General features: G+C 36.5%; 1 protein-coding gene across 1 annotated transcript in view; it reads right to left on the bottom strand.

Moving 5' to 3' along the window:
* Window positions 1-22612, bottom strand: part of BCKDHB (branched chain keto acid dehydrogenase E1 subunit beta) — a 106125-nt gene that overhangs the window by 47950 nt on the left and 35563 nt on the right. The gene's annotated exons all lie outside the window — the stretch shown is intronic.

Genomic DNA, 22612 nt, shown 5'->3' with positions numbered 1-22612 from the left:
GAGATGCAGCCCAGTGTTTTTATAGTGAAGCAGTTGAGCAAATTGTTTTCAACATCTCTGACCACACTCTCTATCCAAGAGTTTCTATAATCACGTTTCTGTTCAACTCTCAATTCATTCTGTTGGATGTTTTCTCCTCTCCTACTGGCACTGATGACAGAAGAAAACAACACAAGCCTGGCACTTCCAGCACTTTGAAATCCAAGTGCTGACACTACCAGTAACATGTTCTGCCCTTACTTAGGAGAAAGCAGCCAACCCAAAATGAGTTTGATGCTAAACCACATGTAACACTACTGCTCTCCACATATAGCAACACCACAACTACCAGTGTAACCAGCTGCTTCACTAACACAGACACTGCCTTTAGAGATATCATCAAAGTCAAATTTTTCTTACAAATAGCTGTTATTTTGTCACAATGGTAAGCTAGCTATTTTCTTCAAGAAAATTCTGTTCTCAGAAAAAAAAAAAAAAAAGATTTTCCATCTCTCACAGAAAAGGATTTTTATTATGTTCACTTTCCCCTTTAAATTTTTGCATACCTTTGATTGTGTTCTTTAGAGACCATAAAAATTTCCTGCATAATCGAAAAACTAGATTTCCACAATAATTTTTAAAAACTTGGCAAGAGAACTGAAATTATATTTTTATTGTATTCCATTTTGTACTGAGCACGTATGAAGCAATTATAAAACTGAATAAAAATGAACATTAATTGATATGTGCTTTTGCTGAAAACAAATCAGAATATGGAAACTTTAAAAAAAATTACTTGGTCAAGTTTCAATAAATGTCTTGAAAAACATTTTCCTTTTTCTTAGACCAGCTTTAATGAATTTGTGCTTGGAAAATGTAAAACCTGAGGGAGGCTACTCTCCCCAACCCATTAGTTCTACCTTCCCTTTAACATTTCAATAACAAATTGCACAGCAGCATTCTTGGTACTGAACCACAAGCATAGGGACAGAAATATGATCCCAGATTTCTATTCAGCACTTCCCACACAGAAATATGTAATATAATCTGCCAGATAAATCACTGAGGATTACATTCACTTAGCACATGCAGATTCACAGGATGACACATCCCAGCTACAATGAGTTGTTTGTGCATGTGATACACTGACAGTCTAGATAATGCTGTTACTCCATCCCCTATTTGCAGACATCCCAGAGGATGAATCCCACTGCATTTTTGTGATCTCTGGAAAATCAAACAGATCCTCAAGCACCATTTTTTTCCCCACTAGGGTCCTAAGAGAAGGAATAGAAAGGAAGGGGAACAGTTTATGCCCTAGTAGCCTGGACACAAGAAAACCCTGCAGCTTCCTAACAATCATATTCTAGTTCGCAAAACTAGGAAAAGTATGCCCTCTTTAAAGATCCAACCAACAAAAACTAATTTTTAACATTGAAGAAATAATGAAACAGGAAAACAAAATAACATCATTTGCTGTGGGTTTCAACAGAACTAGATTTCCAGAGAAGGAAAATGAGAGATGTACTCTATCACAGTGTCTACACTGCACTCCCAAAGTTGAACAAAACTCATTGAGTCATTTTTCAATAAAACCAAGACAAGTCCCAGATAAACAAATTACATGAAGACCATTACTTCATCGGTTCAACAGCCCAAAAGCATGAATGAGGTTTCTCAACTACTGGTAACAAGGCAGTCAGTCTTACCCTCCTTCTGTTAAAGATTCTCTTAAGTATAACAAATATTATCACAGTATTGCAATTGTATAGCAGAGAATCCTAGCCTAACACTGGCAACAATCTATGAAGATCAAAGACAAATCTCCTTGGAAAGAAAAAGAAGTAATTTTTATTACATCACTTAGGAAGGCCGTTGGACAAAAAAATCTTTAACCAAAACTTCTCAAACAATATAATGAAAAAAAAAACCCACATAGGCAATTCTGTAATAAACTAGTATGCTGATTAACAGCAGGGAATGGAAAACAAGTCCATCACCTTTCTAGCTTGAGACAAACAGCTAAACAGTTGCCAATTTGAACTGACCCGCATTAGCAGAGCACAAATCTTAGTCTTCCTCTTACTACTCAACCAAAACTGATCTAATCCACTCCTGTCTGCTTTTTCAGCTGACGTAACCAAGGTCTGTGCTTTCTGACCTACAAGTCTGGAATTCATTGACTGCAGATGGCACAGCCAAAGTTGCTGGGATAGGCTCAAACCTACTGCCAGCTTTGGAAGCACAGAATGAGTTTCCCCAAAGCAAAAGGATCTGTGATAACTAATTTATGTGTCAAGAATGATGACAAGCAGATCCTTTATGGTTCCCAGACTGCAAAGAGCCAAAGATGAAGACACTTTGATTCTGGTTTCTGTCAAGGAGAAGCAAAACAAAGAAGATGACAACACTAACAGGTAACTGTGACAAGGGAAAGAACAGAGAACAGTCATCCACTAATGTTGAACAAAATGTGTGGCCTTCACATATCAAGAGTGCTAAGAGAGGCTGTCCTGCCACACAACCCCCCTCTGACACTGTCCCTATACCTCTACCTGCTTTCTCTGGAGTAAAAGATGAAAACAAACAAAACCCACAACACCCTCTCCCAAAAAAAAACAACCAAACAAAAAAAACCCACACAAAACCTGAGAATTTTTTAGTCTCACCTCCTTTCCAATTGATTTCAAATCACAATAAAAGACCAGATATTAGAGAACATCAACAAAGACCTAAAGTATGATGCATTACAACAGTAACTATCATTGCAATGGACAAAAATGTAGGAAAATTAAGGGAAGTATTAGAAATTTATTTGCTGCCCAATAAGATGTTTACCTGAAACCAAATGATTAATGCTTCACCAAATAAATTATGAAACCATGTACTCAAGTGTAGTATGTTGTAGACAGCTGCCATGCTCTCTACTCAGCTCTCTGAGAATTAATACTACGCATTTGAATATTGACTTCTAATAATGAGAAAAGCTCAAAAAAAAAGAAACTTAAGTTCATTTTACATAGCCCCTTTAAATCTGTTCTCTCCTAAACAATCAGTCCAACTGTGCTTCTATCTGGCTGCGTCTTTTACCAACTCCTTAGTATCAGCAATATATAGCTGGAAGAAAATCCTAATGAGAGCTCAAAGGAAGGGGAAGCAACAAGCAAACAATCTGCAGCACAGAGAGAAGCTGGGCTATGTTCTTGACAGTGCAAACGCAGAAGCAGGAGACAATGCAAAACTGGAGCATGGATAAAGGAAGGGAGGGAGGACAGGCCCTGGTACAGATCCCTGTACCAGGGCCTGTCCTGGTTTGTCACCAGCTTCCAGGCAGAATACTGTGCTCTACCCACGAACCATGACTATGCCAGCACACAAGCAGTATTTTACCTACCCAGCTGTCCACTGGACCAGACCTGTTCATTGGATACAGGAGCATTCTGAGAGTATCAAAAGCTTTCTTGCAGTCAAGGTGTCATTCACTGCTCATCCCTTATCCACAGATCCAAATATTCATCACAGATTTAGCCTTAAAAAGGCCATACTTACTTTTCCTCATCTCATTAACACATTCAGAAATCATGAGAAACTTTCAGTTTGGGTGAAGAACACTAGTTTTATCAAAAACAGCTTAAAAGCATTTACTGATAACTCTTTTGTGAAATACGTAACCTTTTCTTAAATTTGGTCACAAAATGCAACCAAGTGCTCACTGAAGCAGAGGATATGCACCTGTGAGCTGTCTTGAGTGCTGTCAGTAAGATGACCCACAGCTGAGAGCACTCCAGCAATCTCAACACACATTTTCAAGTCTACATTCTACATCATTATTTAGAAAATATTACTGTTTTCTTCTTGGGCAAATCTGCAGTTGCATCTGAATAATGGGGTAGACTGTATACCCTTAGTAGAGTTGCAGATGACACCAAACTGAGGAGCAGCTGATGGGCCAAAGGAGATGTGCTGCCATCTCGAGAGACCCGGACAGGCTGACAGGAACCTCATGTAGTTCAAAAAAGGGAAGTGCCAAGTCCTTCCCTTGGGGAGGAACAACTCCAGGCACCTGTGCACACTGCGGGCTCCACAGCTGGAAAGCAGCCTGGCAAGAAAGGGAGATGGATGTCCTGATGGACACCACATTGACCATGAGCCAGAAATGTGCCCCTGCAGCAAAGAAGGCAAATGGTATCCTGGGCTGCATTCAGAGGTGTGCTGGCAGCCATACAAAGGATGTGATGCTGCCCCTCTGCTCAGCATTGGTGAGGCCACAGCTGGAATGCTGCATCCAGTTCTGTGCTCCTCAGTAAGACAGGCATGGACATACTGGAGAGTCCAACAGAAGGCCACAAAGATAATTAAGGGACTGGATGAGGGGACTGGGATGGGGGGACCTCATTGATATATCTACACACCCAAAGGGAGGGTGCAAACAAGATGGAGCCAGGCTCTTTGCAGTGGTGCCCGGAGGCAGAGTGTCTGTTGTTATGCTGATGTTGAATATTGAAATCCACATCAGGACAGACTTTTTTCCCTAATTGTATGTATGGCAGAAACAGTTCATAAAGAACTAATGTGACCACAGCAGGGAAGCACATATGAAACATCTTGCAGAGAAATGTTAACACAACCATAAAATTTACTGACTCAACATACCAGGATTTTAATATTCCAGTATGTATCATTTTACACTATAAATGCCAAAAATAATTCTGAAATACTAATGTGGATTCTTCCTGCATAGCACCAAGAACAATGCTGTAGTGTAAAGATGGTGGTGCAGAGATAAAGAAAAATGAAAACAAGCACAGGAATAATACAAAGTAACAAGGAAAATTTTTTAAATTACAGTCAAAACCAAATGGAGTTGCTACAGGGCTAGGTAGAACATCCTAAGAAACAATGAAGAGATGATAATAAAACAGTTATGGCTTTTATACCCTACACAACATTGTTAGCATATGACTGAGATGATCAGCATAGAAATTTATAAGCTTCCTGCAAAGCCAAGAACCAAAGACAGATTCCCCCATGTGTAGAGCAGCACATGCAGAGTAGCAGAAAATTCCTCTCCAAAGAACTTGCAATTTAAATAGCTGAGACCGTGAAAAGAGAAACAAGGTATGACACACAGCAGGGTGCATCTCAATACAGTTTGGGCTGCTTGATATAATTTTTAATAGAAGAGGGTTAAAGTACACTGAAAGGACTAATATTCTATCAAGTAGTGACTAACTCTCCAATGCCTTTCAGTAAACTTACTCTTGTAATACCACTGCTACAAACCCTCTTGTAATACTTTTATAACATCATTCTACACACCCTAAAACAGATAATTGCTGAGAAGACAACAGGTGATAATAACGGTCATAGATTGTGGGGACAATGAAGAAAATTGATGTTTTATGTAAATGGATACTCCTGATTAAATTTAAAGTATTTAAGAATACATTTATCAACTTCATTAAGAGATGGGCAAAGAAAAAGTACTCCTGGAATTCCATAGCATGGCTTTTTGACATCCTTAAGACAAATTGCTACATACAAACTAGACTGAATTGGTTAAGGATGAAAACTGATTCAGAATTCAAAAGTAAACTTAAAAACAAAACAAAACCCATCTGGACTGATTCTTATAACTTCAGATACACTACACTGATTTTATTGCATTTTTTTCCTCCACCTCTTCACATCTCATTTACTTTCTGGCACTGGAAGCTCTCTTTAATAGTGGCAATTAATAATTTTAAATACATTTGGTGAAAGAGTATGTTTACTTCTGAGGACTCCACATACAATCTACTAACACTACTCAAATAAGTAGCATGAATGTTAAGAAAAACTTCTTTTAACAAAATACCTTTAGATTGCCCAGTCATTATGTTCGAGCAATAACTATGAACAGATTCCCTAAATAGACTTTTAAAGTACAATGGCAACTAAACTCAAGGAAAATATTCATGAATCCACTGGACTGGTAACTCATGATTCCTCAGTACTGTGAGCTACATTTGCCTACTTGACCACAATTAAATACATCTATTCAAATAATCCTTCTTTGTGTATAGACTAAAACATAACATTTAATAGCAAAGGTTTCAGAAAACATGAACTTTTGCAGCAGTTTCCAACATTCACCAGCGTGATTAAAACACTGTGGATAGACCTATCCTTCTTCATCCTCATTACCTTTTAGTTCCCTGTTTATGGGAGCAAAATTAGAAAGTCTCAGGAAATACAGATGAACAATACTGCACCAAAGAGATCCTTTACACTAAAGAGATCCTTTTCATCCCAAAAATCTACATGGACACATTAGAAGACACCCTTCAACTCTGTGAGGCATCACCACATTCAGCTGACATTCCAAGGAGGAAAGTCCTTTCCTGAGTTTTAATTAATCGTTAAACATACTAATTACTGCCTTCATAAATTAACTTGCTTCTTCAGTTTTTCTTTATTCATGTTCAAATCCAGCACTTATTTTAGGCTTTAAATGTTGTAAGTCTGTAAGTTAATAAGTTAAAATTTGAGGTTAGTAACCTTCCTCTCGCCTTTCAGAAATTACATGCATATTGTTTATTAATATTCTCAGGTTTTGAAAATTTCATCTGTCCCTCAAATTCCTGGAATAATCAGGCTGACATAGTACATCTTCTTTTCACTATAACACTTTCTTTTAAAAAATAAAAGCCAAGCTTTTAAGTCTGAGTGTTTTTTGAGGTTACTCCAAGATAACCTGTAAGGAAAGACTGCAGTCTTCTACAGCCAAAAAGGCATGGAAAACACCCACATTCCATAAGATGAAGGTCCCAAGATCTTAGAGGGATCTACCCCAGGATTATGAAGGTACCTAAACCCCTAAAATACTAAGAGCCTCTAGCTAGCTTTATTTATCTCCCTTCTTCACAACCACCATCATTCTCTCTGCTCAGTACCCTTTCTCTTCCAGATGCTCTGATTCTCAAGTAGAATTACATCAAAAAGTCAGATAGTGAAGCCAAGTTATAAAACAAGAGGATGAATGGTGCCTCAGCTATTCTTTTATTCTTGAAAAACAGATGGGATCCTGGGCCATTCTTAAAGGCCCCACCATGGACAATCCAGTGATTTGCAAGATCCATAAATCCTCTATTAATCCAAATATTGTACTATACTTTCTGTGAAGAATACAAGAGAGAGAACTTCCCCAGCTCTTCTGGAGGATCTAAGAATGGGACAGCTAATTCACTGCCACACTCACACCCCAACACACACACAAAAACACTGTCTTGGAATAAATCTTGGCAATACTCATCCAGAAGCAAAACACCATCCTGCCAGATACTACCCACAAAACAAGTCTCCTCAGAGTAATTTTACTGAAGCTAACTATAGGTTTGGAGAACTTGACCGAAGCCAACAACTATTCTTAAAAGAAAAGAGAAAAACAGCATCAGGTCACCAATAAAATAAGTAAAACAGACTGCAATTTCATTGCTGAAGACAATGATACTTTCATTTTCCTCCACTGAATTGGTCAGTAGCTTTTAACACAATTCAAATAACCCTGTAGGACAAACAATAGTTGTGCCCCAGCAAAAAACCTGCTTTTGTCCAAAGAGAAAGATTAAAATAAAAGTGATGTTTCTTAAATTTGTAGATAAAGAGGAAGACTGCAAGAATATAAGAACCTGAAGGCAGAATAGACAGAAGAAAAACATGAATTCTGGAAAATGAAAAGTGCAGGAATGTCGATGAAGAACAGCAACAAAAAAGAAAAGGGCCTAGCAAGAGAGATGCCAAGTTCTGGAAAAAAATATCTGGATTCTGAAAGGTATGGAGAAAGGAACTGAGAAAAGTACTGGCAATACCACTTGTGGCACACCCCTCGTTTTTGACTCTGGCTCATACTGGGAATTGTAGCATGACCAGGACAGCAGCGAGACTTTGTTTCACCAAACCTCCCAAAGAAGCAGAAGCTTCAGCATCTCTGCATCCAGCATCTATTTCATTCTTATTTCATAAATTACTTTCAATTTTGATAGCACAAATTCATAAAGTTCATTACAGACATCTGAATTAATTTCACTGCAGATGTTGAACCCACTTAGGCTTTATTGGACTTAGTATCTGAATAACTAACATGGACTATATGGGAAAGCACGAGACAATATAAGGGAAAGATCTGAGCAAAGTAATCACTAAATAATTAAATAAAAACACGAAGCAGACCAGGATGATCAAGCAGAGGTCTGAAAATGAGAGCTGAGCCACCTCTGCCCCTTTCAAAAACAAGCATTAGCAGGTGAAGTGACAGATATAACTATTTGAATAACAGATTGTTACAGAATTTTGTGCCACGTATCTTGCAAACCTATGCTTTAAAAATTACTGTATCCTTTGTTTATGTTCTTCTTAATATATTTTTTCTGTATTACTTCCCATTTATTTTTCTAAAGCAACAACCAATTCACTTTCTCCTTTCATTCTTTCAGCATCATTTTTTTGTCCTATTTTCTCTTCTATCTTATGTGCTCTCTTCATTCAAACTATCTCAGCAATCCTCATGTCATTTCTTCTACAATCTCCATTTTTTCTCCATCAGTTACACTCTCTCCGTATCTGACCTACTTCAACTTACAGAAGAAAGAATAGTCATTTTCAAGATATGTATTAATTTTCAGCCTGGCAGCCAAGAAAATGAAGGTCCCACAACCTGATCTCATTTTTCTGTCCATTTGTCAGTGTCCTGATAGACATTTTGCAGCCAAATGCAAGTCTTAAAAATATTAAGTTCCTGAAAGCTTGGTAAAAATCAGTCTGTATGAGGAAGATTAGAACTCCCACTAACTTCATAATCTCATGAAAGCCAAGCTGCACTTAAGACAATCTCTCCCATGGCTCTTTATGGGTAAGCACCAATAAATTGTCCTGTTGCTTTTTGTCTAGCCATCCATTTTAGAAAGGAGCTGAGCATCTTAATGTAGGTAAATGGAGGACATGAAATGGTGGAAAGCAGGAAATATGGGACATAAATTCACAGAAAAACAGGTTTCACTCCTCATGTAGTAATTATTTTTCATCCTTTATCATAATGTTGTTATTCAAAGTAAAGAAATAAATTAATTTCTGTGTCTTCACAGCATAGCATGGGAAACGAAAATATGGTAAGGCATCCATAAATGCAAAACCCACGGAAGACATATCTGAGAGCTCTCTAGGGGCTTTTTTCTGGCTCCTGTTTCATGGAACAGTCCTACTATGCCATTAGAATTTCTAAATCATCAACACAGAGTTGATGATTTAGAAACTCAGTAATTTGCCCATAATTTCTTCATTTAAATTTCCATGAAAATACCATGAAACAATAGCTGTTTTCTATTTAAGCAATAACTCTGTTGCTTTTAAAACAATTAATTTGACCTTTCTGATGTCTGTCACTCAAGCCACTAATTTGGATATAACTTCTTTTTCCCCAGAAGAGGGACTACAGCTGCAGTGCTTGGGATAAAGGTAAAACAATACTTCTCAATATCAACTGAATAAGATCACGTGATGACTCAAGTCTATATAAATTTGCAGGTTTTATTATTCCCGTTTTCTGGACATACAACTGTATGTAACAAAAAGTCTGTATCATATAAAAGAAAGGTTAATATTCAGCAATCTTTTCCTTAATAGATAGACTTGAATTTTAAAAACTACGATTCCATTTTCTGGCAAATGCCACAATTATAATCTTCCAGCATGCTCCATATGTCTTTCATATCCAAGCTAAAATTAATAAAAATATTAGATTACACTAAAATAAGAACTTCTACTGCTGAAAAACATTACTGAGGTGAATCATATGCCGTTTAGTGCTACTTGTACTCAACTAAAGTCATCCTCCAATTATTTATTTCCATAGTTTAATGGTCTTTTGGCTACTGAGAGCAACAGTAAGCCAATGACATTTGATTAGCACAGGTTAGCACAGGACAACAAAGCATTAGCACACATAAAAACTGTCACAAAATATATGCATTTGACACTGATCTCAATGGAAGTCTCTTTAGTGACAAACAGCAAATTAAGCCTCATATTTGAGACAGGTATTTCTTGACACACAACTGAGCTTCATTTAATCACTGCATCGAACCTTTTAACATGCTAGCCCAGGAATCACTATTTACAGTAATTTTCAAATGTAGACAAAAGAAATTCTATCCAGAGACCAAGAAACACATTTTATTTTTAAATAGCCTCTCCTGGTGAGCTGAAAAATCTGTGAAAGCAATCTGGGAACAGCCTGATATAAACTTTTTTCATTGATCACTGATCACCATAGCATTACAATGAGTCAGCAGCATGAGAAAATTATCAGAAATAAGAGTTTGCAAATATTCCTTATATATTTGGTGCATACTCCTAAAATAATTAACTATTTGGCTTCTTCTGTTCAACATGATACACAGGCATTTGCATTTTTCACTTAGACCAGCAGCTTAAAAGGCAATGAATCCTTTAAATGTTTATCAACTAAAAGACAGTCATCTTTGTACATGACAGAAAAAATAATCAAAGCCTGTAATTCATTTACTGCAGAGTTCTGACTATTGCTGAATAATACTCTTTGTTCCCTCCTGTCTGCTTATTTTGTACTCCTTGCATATCTGAGACTGCTTTCCTCTAAGCAGTTTGAAATGTCATAGTCTTAAACTACGTGTCACATGAATATTTTTCTGCCAAATTGCTAAGGCAGTTTTCATGTTCGATGGCAGAGGGGATACAGACAGAAAAACCATGAAGTTGCTGTAAGAACCATACAAGGCACAAATGAGACCTTTCTGTCTTGAAGCTTTAATTTCCAAATGCAATACTATTGAATAACTCTCATTCCCAGTCCAGAATTAATGCTGAATCATTGTCATCCCTGAAATGCCTGTAGAGATCTCCTCATTTACATCCTCTACATATGCAGGGCCAGAGAGAGAAGGCATTCAACACAGATCCATGGCAATACCGGGGAGCTTTGTACATCTCAGAGCAGGACAATGAAAGAAGCATAACCAAGCTTGTCAACAGAGCAAAACTGTATTTTAACATTCAACTAGAATGGCAATTCATTTTTGGAAAGCAGTAATTAGCAAAGCTGTAGTTTTGTTAAGGATCTCTAAAAACCTTGGTTTGCTATGGGAAGGGCCAGAGGGAAGACCAATTACCCAGCACTGTAGGTAGCAAACAACATGTGGTTGTTTACTAGTTTTCCCCATTTTTTTTAACTCTGAGCAACATTTGCTTACAGAAAAGCACTTGCTGCACACCACTTCTCACAGAAGCTCAGCAACTTACTGCCCCATAACAAATTCCATGTGCTCTGATATTCTTTAGAGGTCTGTTTACAAAAAACTTTTTTGAAGCAAATTTATCACAGTTTCTACAGTTCTCAGGTAAAATTTTCTTGAGTAGAATATAAACATTTTAGAGAAAGACTTGCTTAATCTTTGTTGTCACTTCTTTTCCTTAAAGAGAAATTGGTTAAGGAAAAATTTAACAGTTAGCATGTAAAATTTAGAAAATTGGAAAAGGGAGCTAAGGGTCTGTATTGTAGTGCCTTGAAGAAAATGAGACAAAAGACCTAAAACTTTAAAAGTTTCTGGAGGACCTAAATGATTCATGTATTTTTCTCTGGCAACACTGGAAAAATGAAAGATTAATACAAAATTTACAAAAGGTAAGACCACAGCATAAAGAAATTAATTTCACAAATATCTTAAAGGATCTGTAAAACACTTAACTAATGCAAATCCCAATTTCTTCCTTAATACTTCCACATCTAATGATGTTTACTTATCAAACCATTGAGCCTAAATTACGTAATTTTAGATTGCTCAGAGTTTCTTATTTATTTAAAGATCAGCATTTCTGTATTGCCAAAAATATTTTATTTCTTTAGAACACAGATGGTGAAAGCTCAAAACTTCATCACATCAGCAATTTCCTCTGTACTTTTCTGAATCATCAGCTGCTCAATTGTGTCAGTTCTGATATTACTTTAGGTGATAATGAAATAAATACTAAATTAATACAGAAGAGAGGGGGAATGTGAGTCTTCTACACACCTTTATTTTGACTTTTTCCTAATATTGGGAAAAAAGAAGGGATTTTATTCTAGCGTGGTACAGGTCAGAAAATTAGCACTGATGACTTGAGCAAAAACAAGTTACAATTATACTAAATATCTGAGAACTATTGAAGTCACAGAGAAAAAAATATATAGCTAAATTTATCTTCTCTATTGAGCAAATCCCACTGTGTTACTAAGTCATTTCTGAAACAAGAAAGGGTCCATATATTAGCTTTTCAATTATCCCAAGTAATTGCCCTAGAAAATCTCTACATTTTGGAACACTTCAGTATTGCATCTACACAATTAGATATAACAGCCAAGATCTTTCAGGTTTAATTTCAACACAGATACATCAATTCTGATGATACTTAGATGCCTAGATAATCAAGATAATATAAATCTAGACACATACATACCCAGTAACATGTGCATTAACTACTTCAAATGTATTTTGATTGTCCAGTAGAAAGGACAATTTACAAGCGACTGTAAAGAATAACCTGAAAGATTTATTTTCTTTCACTGGAAAATAAAACTGTACTACCACAAACTGCTGACAGTGTTTTAAGATCTAAAAATCACATCTCCCCCTTGCCAATCTATTATTTAAAACATCACTGAGCTCTAAGCCAAAAAAATGACAGTATCAAGACAGTTTTCTAATGTCAGCAAAACACCATAGCTGGTAATCAGAAATTAATTGTTTCCATGGGCTTGTTAAAGTACAACAATTTTTCCCATCATTTGGAAATAGTTCCATATCAACATGTGAAAAACTAGGTCCCACTGCTGAGCTTAACAATCCAAATTTTTTTTTCCCCTCAACACCATTTTCCCTGTAAGAAAAAGCAGATAGAAAACAAACATCTTCTAAATTTAATTTAAAAATTGAAATTTTTAAGAAAAATGTTTTAAAACTTTGGAAAAGTTTTAGCAAATCAATTTTTCCCTTTAATACTGAAGTAACATACCAGTTTAACGGCAAATGAAAAATAGATGGCACTTGCTCTTTAAACTCAAAACTGATTCCCCTTTTTGCAGCAAAGCCATGTATGTCCTCCATCCTTAAGAAATCTGTAACCTTCCAACAAAACACTGCTGTAAATTTCTAAGTCCAGGTAGCATGTCAGCAAATGCACCACAAGTGCCAGATGTGGTAATATAGCATAGATTAGTACTTATTGGTAATGCGCTGACCACATGCCAAAAGAGTGATTTTACAGTTTTGTCATGTGCAGATCAAGGAACTTATTAAAACTGGCAATATGGGGATTCTCAGATGGACAGAGAAATTAGAATGCACATTTACAGCACAAGCATTATACAGTAACCAAGTGGTATTAAATTACCACTTCCTCTTTTCTCATCTGGACAGTTTGATTAGCATTCTCTGTAAACTTTTCTAAGTCTTAAGCTACAAGACACAAACCTAAGCACAGTTCCAATTTACAGCACACTTCACTGCTGATCCAAGTAATGTGACTACAGTTTAAACAGCATACTGCTTAGGCAAGTGAATAAATACCTCACTTATGAATCAAATGGAAAAAACGAATCAATTGCATGATCTTAAACATATATCATGTTCATATATCATATACATTATGCTGACAGCTTCCTCAGTAGGCTGAATGAACAATTCCCATCACACCACACTATTTGAAAAAATATTTAAGATTATTCTTATGTTTAACATAGTTATTTTAGATTGCTTCAGATTAAGACCTTCCAGTACTTTAGTAATTTAATTTCTGACTGCTTTTCTTGTAAGTTGTTATTTATATTCTCTCATCAATGAGATGAAAAATCAGTCTGAACTAGTTCTCCTAGAAGACTTTTTATAATTTTAATAAACTTTCCTATTTTAAATTAAATAAATTGGCAAAATAACTATATAACACCAGCTCACAAGCTACAAGGTAGTTTTTCTAATTGATTAATGGCAAAAGCATTTGCAGAATAATCACACAAGCAGAAAAGTAGGGAAGAACAGTGTCAAGACAGTACAGGAAATTTATTTTGTACTAACATTCACAAAAAGCAGAGAATACCCTATTTCCCTGCAGATTTAGCACTGTGGTGAGATTAATTATGCAGTAAGTAAAATCACATAACTTCCAGAACTACACAGATGGGTAGTTCTTAGTCAAGTCATGGGTAGAAGAATAAGACATGAATCAAGCATATGACATTTGAGCACTGCTAATGGAATCTCCTGCTTTTTCTCTGATGTCATTGGTCCATCCTGCATTTCCTATCACAAAGGCCCGATTTTTTCCGTTCTTCTCAAAGTAACGATGATGTACGCATGCCACAGCTCAAAGCACTTCCTTTCACTTGGCTCCTCATTTTAACTAGTTTGTACTTCAAGTACAAAGGCTGGCAACTATTGTTACACATCTCTGTGAACCTGAAGAAGAGAGCAACAAGAGCAGCAGCAAACGGTGCAACAGTCATTCCCCCTGCTCTTTGGGAGAGACAAAGACAACCTCTCTAATCAGATACTTCTTTTCCTTCTTTTTCCCTTTGTGCCTAGAAGAATCAAGTTGAGTAATAGCAAAGCTTTTCTCTTTTTCAGCACAGGAAACAGATAGATACCAGTAAAGAACAGGCACAAAGATCTGCAGAGATCTTAAAGGGCTGATATTAAAGGTAAATTAGATGAGCATCTTCCAAGAGATGAAGCCACATGGTGTCATAGCACCACTAACCACTTCCTGTATCCAGCATGCAAACACCAAAAAATCCATACGTAATTTAGCCGGGAGCAAAATTTCAAGCAGAAGAGATTAAAAGTTAAGATCTGCCCCTTGGAATTCTGTCATGTGTTGTCTGAAAAAGAATACTCTGCACAACAGGCAGCTGCTTGGTTCTGTAGGGTCAGTTCAATATGATAATTGAACAGAAATCACAGATAAGGAGGAAAAGTTGCTAAAGTACACTGATAAAATGTAGTACCGCAGAAAAATATAATTAATTATTTTGTTTTATAATTTCCTTTTATGTTAAAGTCCTCATGAACTTTGAAATATACAAAGTTTAGGATTCTCAAAACTGCACATCAAGTGAAAATTTCTGCAGCAACAGCTTTACATATCAAAAGCATATTTTGCAAACAAAAAGCTAAGAAAACAAAATTAGTCTAATTTGTTTCTGGAGAGAAAAAAAATGCAGGCCTGGTTTTTTTTCCACGTTAAACCACTATAAAACCACGTAATAATTAAATACATGCATCTCATTCAAGGACATTTTTTGTGACATTACAAAACAGCAATTTTTTGGTTTTCTATATCCACATGCAAAAGTAAAATGTCCACCAAGCCCAAGCAAATTCTGTCCTATCCTATCATACTATTAAGTGAAATAAATCATCAATTTCAGGACAGTGCAAATTACATACATAGAAAAAGTAAGCAAATTGCAAGGTTTTCAGATTAGTTCAACCTCCATATGACAAAAACAATAGTAGAGAACTCATTAACATATAATCAGAATTTCAAATATTTCTATACGGTAAAGGTCTTAATGTATCTCAGAGCTATCAAAAATTGTATAACAAGAAGTTATAATATGTATAACAAGACAGTAGCTGTTCTGTCATAAGGAGTCAATAAGGTAATCACATATTCAGGATTTCATGCATTAGTTCAGCCCATCAGATTCCAGGGAGCAGAGTCAAACAGCCTAAAAGAATTTCAAGAGACTTGGGGGATTTTAGGAGTACACCATAATAGCTTGACAGAAAAAGTTATTTTGGAATAGATTGAGTTTATTTAGAAGAAACCCAATCTCAAATTGATTGTGCTGAACACTGTTGTGTTGCAGACAAAAAATGAAAGCAATCTTTAAGTACAGACTCTTGAACATGAAACAAAGATGAGAGCGATAGGAAATTATTTGTCCAGCTCCATATTAGTAGTATCACAGAAGGTAACAGCATAATGGAAACTAAGTAACACCAGGTATAACTCTAAGACCTTTGGAAAATAGATATCTGAGTATATATATCTTAAAGAAAAACAAAGCCTTCCTATAAAGAAAATTTCAACAATATTTACCTTTGGAAATCTCTGTAGTCTATGCTTTTATTACAAGCACTTCAAATTACTTTCACTGTGAACATAAAAATACTTACAGTAGGCCAAATACAATGCACTGTGCTATTAATAAATGCATATTGCAAGACAATAATTCAGTAAAAAGCAGATTAAATCTTGGCATAATGAATTTGAACATTATCTTTTGAAGTACAAAATTATTGTAGAAATACTTAAAACTTCATTCTCATAGGGTAAAGGTTAATAAAGCACAAATAGGAAGAATCTACAGCATGTGAATCCTAAAAAGAAGCAGACTAAAAGAGCAGCTGGCTCAACTAAGTGATAATGGCAGGATAAATAGCTACAGACATTTAAAGAAAGGCAATACTGTAGAGAAGCAATAATTATGTCTGTGGAAGAATGATTCATATATGATTACCATCATAGAACTTCATCCCAACTTCCATTAGAATTCAATCAGCACCACTAGCAAGGAAAAAAACAAATACACATACTGGAGCCATAAGATAGCTTCTAACCATAGACTATGTACCACTACCCATTTATTTGCATAAGTGCCTTTAAAGCTGAAGGTTGTAATACATAATGTGAGCACAAGGGAAAAGGTTTGATGAAGAACTGATAGACAGTATCATCAGCACTATATGTTAAGAGAAACTACACACAAATGCCTTTTCTCACCTATGGTTTTTTCTAATCAGATTCTTTCTCAAGTATCATTTGTCAATATATAGGCAAAAGACTGAGAACTATTTTTATATTGGGAGGGAGAAAGGAGAAAACAGAACTATATATACACAAACCCCTTGGCACTGAGGTACTTCCCTTAAAAAAACAAGATGCATACGAACAAAAAACAAGGCTTCAAAGCTTTCTTAAAACATAGAAGAACAAAGATATGAATAATTAGTTTCTAAAATAGTTATGTATATATTCTCGTAACTTTAAAATGTCTGCCTCCAAGTATGGCTCCAGCCTTCTGCTTCTGGAAGCCAAGCAACAATCCACAGCACGCTCTAGCAACCTGAAACTACAAGACTAAAAGACACAAGTTTCTTATGGAAACAGTGACAAAATTAACTGTCATCATGCAAGCAGTACAACTTTAATCATATTTTATAGGTACAAGATCCATTTAATAAGAAATCCAAGGAGCAACATGTAAAATGGCAAAAGACCAAGAACAGATAGCCAAGAAACATAAATCTGATCCCAGGATACCTGTGCTACAATTGTACAGTTCAATGCCTGGTGAGTGTAGTTAATGCATAAAAAACCCACATCAGGGTTGCTGATCTTGATTTTCCTTTTATTCACAGTCCAAATAGATGAAGTAAACTCAAAGGAATGGAACAAGCTGGTAGACCTATAGGTCTGCTAGGACATGCTGCCTGTTAAGTATAGGACATGAAAGATGTACTACTGAAAATTATTCACTGATGACATCTGACAAAAATGCCACTTGTGCATTAAGGATAATGCTTCAATACACGCTGGAAACAAAGGCCTCTGTCAAGAGCCTCAATGGAAAACAGGCACAGAGTTCACCCAATCTGTATTACCCCCGGTTCCCTCTGTGGAACCCTCTTTTTCTTTTGCTCATATTGGCTCTTTCCAATGAGCAGCAGATGTGTTTGCAGCCTGACAAGCATTTTGCTGACCTCCATGAGGGAGACTGCAGAATCCTTCCTGAAGAGGAGCAAAGTAACACAGAGTGCCAGAACTACATACATGCCTTCGCTTGACATCAACATTTCTTTGCACTAAGGCAGCAACCCTTCAGAGACAGTTAAGATGACTAATTAGGTATCATGGTGCATGGCAAATACTTGCCTTCTAAATAATTCAAAAGGGTAAAAAGTGCATTTGCAAATTTTCACTTGCACAGTTAAAATGACAGATTGATACTAATAGGTTCAACATTTAAATTAACATTCTTGCCTCAATTCAGAGTGAAAAAACTACAGTAACTTGCACAATCCTTTAAGAGTACTTAATCCTGGGCTAGATTTCCTACTTCCAGTAACACATATTTTTCAGTATAAAAACCACTACAACTACATAATTTTACCCTGAATGTGACCAATGAAGCACTGGGAAGTGTGCCATGGGCTTTTTAATCAATACCACACCACCCAGCAGTTCATAGACAGGAAAGTCCACACAGCCTAATCTATCCAAAGTGTCCAAGCAAATCTGTTAAGTATAGTGAAGGAAATAACTATACTATACTTCTGCTTGAAAACTTCATTTCTGAAAGGGAGAAAAAGTGCTTTTAAACAGTTTTGTGGCTTATAAATAACCAATTTTATAGACATTTCATACATGACTCATGTTTCAGTTTTCTGAGCAGTGTCCTTCATGGCAGCTTAGTCTTTCAATAATAACACAGCTAATCAATCAAGTAGTGGAAAAGTGTTATCTGTCAGGATTAGGAACTGACATCTTTGCTGTGGCTGCACTAAATGCAGATGGCTGCATGCACATGAACAGCTGGGGAGTCAGCAGAGCATTCAGGGCTTCTTTATCAGCAGGATATGTTGAGAAACATATTAACTTCATGCACTTGTGTTTACAGGTGAAGGTATAATGGGAAAAAAATCACTCCTGATCCCGGTTCACTCATACATTAATAAAACAGACAGATGTAGGATGCTGATGCTAGAATAAGCACAGGGAAACCATTCTCTCCCTCAAAAAAATAAACTCTGTGGACAGCTAGCTCATTTCTCCTTGAGTTATAACTGCTGTACTACTTATACTCCAGTCCTAGCGAATAAAACAAGAGCTTTAGTCAGAAATCAGTGAAGATTGTCAAGGTAAACAAGAGACCTAACAAATTTCTCACTGACCACAATGACACCGTACTTTGAAAATGTATACATGGACAAGATGTTCAGTAATCTAAGGACAGCCTTTGCTGTTACACTTCCTAAGGAAGCAGCTAAGGCAGCACATACTCTTTAAATAAGCTTGTGCCACTTTTCTGACACATAACAACAAAACTTTTTCAGTTCATTTATACAGCTACATATTGAGAGTTAATGTGGGTTTACTTTCAATCCTGCAGGGAAAAAGCACATGTTTGCTTTTGCTTCGTGTCTCATTCAGAAGCAATATACTGGGAGCCTGTGCACGTACAACCTGTACAATCTACCCCATTTTTCTTTCAAAAGACCTTAGAAAGATCACAAATCAGCATGCATTTTAATGTACAGAAATGTATATAAAACACAGATTCTTTGCTTTTATCCTAGTAAAAATGCCAGATATGTTTTTTTAAACTACTTATGTCCTTTATCTCAGCAGCAGGTGTCATTTCTCAGCTACAAAATTAGAGTTCAATTTGCCTCACCTAACTTTACTCTAGGAAAATTACAGTTTCCCTTTTTTTTTTTAAAGACCAAATTTTTAAACCATGACATTTCCAGAGGCCAATTTATCTCATGAAAAAACCAGACTGCTGATGCATTTGCAGAAATATCCTTTCTCTAGAATAGCTCTAAGAGCTCCTCTAACTAGGTCAACCTTCATTTTTCCTTCTTAGACATCTGAAGATCAACAAAAGAAAAATCTAGCCCCTGTTTGCATGTTGACCCATTCCAGGAATTGTACCAAAAAAAGTTTCAGTAACTGCTGGGATCCATTAGAAGTCCATGGTAGTCTGCTCCAGGCAGGTGCAACCTCATCTCCTCATGCAGATGACAAATGCTAACCTATTTCAAAACTGAGAAGAATCTCAAAATCTTAAAAATGCAAAAAAAAAAAAAAAGTAAACTTAGGCAGCAATTTCTATTTATGCTCACTGTATTTATTCTTTAAGTTTATTTATGTTTCTCTCAGAGATATTTATTCACAAACACTCTCATAGGAGCAATGCAAAGTCAAAGCAGATGCTTAACTTGGCTAGAAGAGGCCTCTGCTGGCAGTTGTGAAGTACAGCTTGTCATCATTCTAGAAAATATGAATTTTGATTACATAATTTTCTGTAGTAAAAAAGCTACAGAAAGCAGACAAAGGAGTTAGATTTGCAGTGAACATTTACATATTAGTGCTCATCTCCAGAGCACTAACAATTTCAGCTCATCCCTCTTCATGGCTACATCACAGCTGTCAAACTAAAGTTGCATGTATTTCCAGCTAAGACTAAAATGACAGCCTTCACTAATCACAAAGGACACCACTCCCAGCAGTGAAACTCAGGGATGTGTTTTTACAGCAAAACCCAAAGTCCTGGTCTCCAACACCACACAGACTTCCATCAGCCATGGACCGTGCATTCCAGCATATTATGTGCACCACCATCTGCATCTCACAGGACAAACAGATGCATTTTAAACACACATGTAAGACAAGGAAAAACAAAAAGCTGGCCTGATGTTTATGAGTGCTGACACAAGTGATAGTCAGAGGCAAATAGTCAGACCTGTAACAGCTGATAATTTGATCATTGCTTGGACTGGAGTAAAAGTAATTCCATTAGCATTTAAGAGCCCACAGAGAGAACAAAGCAGACCAATGGACAGCTGAGGACTTTCTCTGGAATGGCCAACTTTTCTACTGATCTTTTGGACCTTGACACTGGCATCTCAGGAAGGGAATAACAAGTCACGTTACCCAAATGGATGCTGTGAGCCACTATCAACTACAACAGCTGCCACAAGCAGCTCCTCTTGGGATGAGACTAGAGCTGTAGTTCCATCCATCTGTTTACACTAGCAATCACCTTAAAAACTGTCCAGGATGCAAATTAAATTTAAAAAGTTTCAGTGTTACATAATGCAACCAACTAATGCACAAACGCAAACCGCTAATTATTTTCAGCTGAGCATAACAGACAAGATCTAAAGAAGAAGAGAATTTAACATTTCTCCCATCAGACCAGCTAGCATACAGCCAAACTAACATAACAGCAATGCTAACTAAAAACATTTACTGTTTGGTATTTATTATAATAAACAGCTGAACTGCCTAGCCAACAGGCACTATACAATTTTTGAAATGATTCTCTTAATTCTTTATAGTAAACTTTTTAACAGATTTAAAGCAACAGGTCCATCTATTCCATCTTTTAGAGAGATGGAAAACCTCTCCTACAAGGAAACACTAAGAATTGGGATTGTTCAGCCTGGAAAAGAGAAGGTTTTGGGGTGACCTAATTGCAGCCTTCGTGTACCTGAAGGGAGCCTACAATAAAGATGGAAAGAGACTTTCTACAAGAGCATGTAGTGACAGAACAAGGGGGAAGAGCTTCAAACTGAGAGAAGGGTTAGATTAGATATTAGAAAAAAAAAAACCACCTTCATTGCAAGGGCAGTGAGGCACTGAACAAGCTGCTCAGAGAAGCTGTGGGTGCCCCAGCCCTGAAAGTTTTCAAGGCCCAACTGGATGGGACTCTGAGCAACCTGATCTAATAGAAGATGCTTCTGTCTATGGCAGGAGTGTTGAAACTACATGATCTTTGAAGTCCTTTTGGCCTCAAACTATTCTATGATATTTTTACTTATGTCCCAGTTACCTTAAAAGATGTTCAGGACAGAACATGAGAATGAGAACAAAATCTTCATGGAGTATCCAAATTTAAAGAACATATTTGCAAAATATTGTACAACTAAAGCTCTGCATTTCCTATTCACAGCTACATTTTTTCCTCATGGCATTTCAGTGCAGGTCCAACCCAACAAAACAGACTTAAGTGCTCTTTCAAAGAGATATTTTGTTTTCAAAGAATGACAGCTCGAATCTTCAAAGAAGGAAGAAGAATTACCTAAAAAAAAAAATCATTTTACTTGTCCAGAAAAGATTATAAAGTATTTATTATGGCCAAAATTTCACTTCATATTGATGACAGTAACTCAACACATTTCATTTTTTACAGCTAGAAAGTACATCCAAGTAACAAGAAATACACTTCAAACAAAGAAATGAAAACACTTCAACAAGAACATCAAATTTATATGAGGCAACTGATAGCTACACGTGTAAGTACACAATTTGTAACACATCCAGAACCAGGCAGCAGAACACTGCCAATAGCAAATGCACAACATGGGTCTTTCCTCCCATAATCTACTCTATCCCATCCCACTGGCAGTCCCTCAAATCAATAAAACTGAGGAGAAATGCAAGCTTTGCCATAGAGTAGCAGATCAATGGCCCATCTTTCCCTTTACCATATTTAATGTGTTTATATGTTACCTGACCAGAAGCAAGGCCCTTACTGAGCAAACACAGAATGACAAAACACTTGTTGACACAATCAAGATATTCCAAGTATATAGAGTCAGGTATGTGCCTGATCTGCCCTATTTAAACATCTGTACAATCTGAGTTAGCTGCACACGACACCATATTGCCTTACATTAGAAACTGCAGGCAGAGGAAGTATTTGATGGAATCACACACCTTTTTCCAAGCCCATGGCTGCTCTCATCCCTGTGGTTAACTCAGTACACTACAGTCACTAGGCCTGAGCTAAGAA

Source organism: Pyrgilauda ruficollis, unplaced genomic scaffold, assembly GCF_017590135.1.
Source record: "Pyrgilauda ruficollis isolate IOZ18807 unplaced genomic scaffold, ASM1759013v1 scaffold51, whole genome shotgun sequence".
Taxonomy (NCBI): Eukaryota; Metazoa; Chordata; class Aves; order Passeriformes; family Passeridae; genus Pyrgilauda; species Pyrgilauda ruficollis.
Note: the sequence above shows the minus strand (reverse complement) of the source record. Positions and strands in the feature narration are given on the sequence as shown.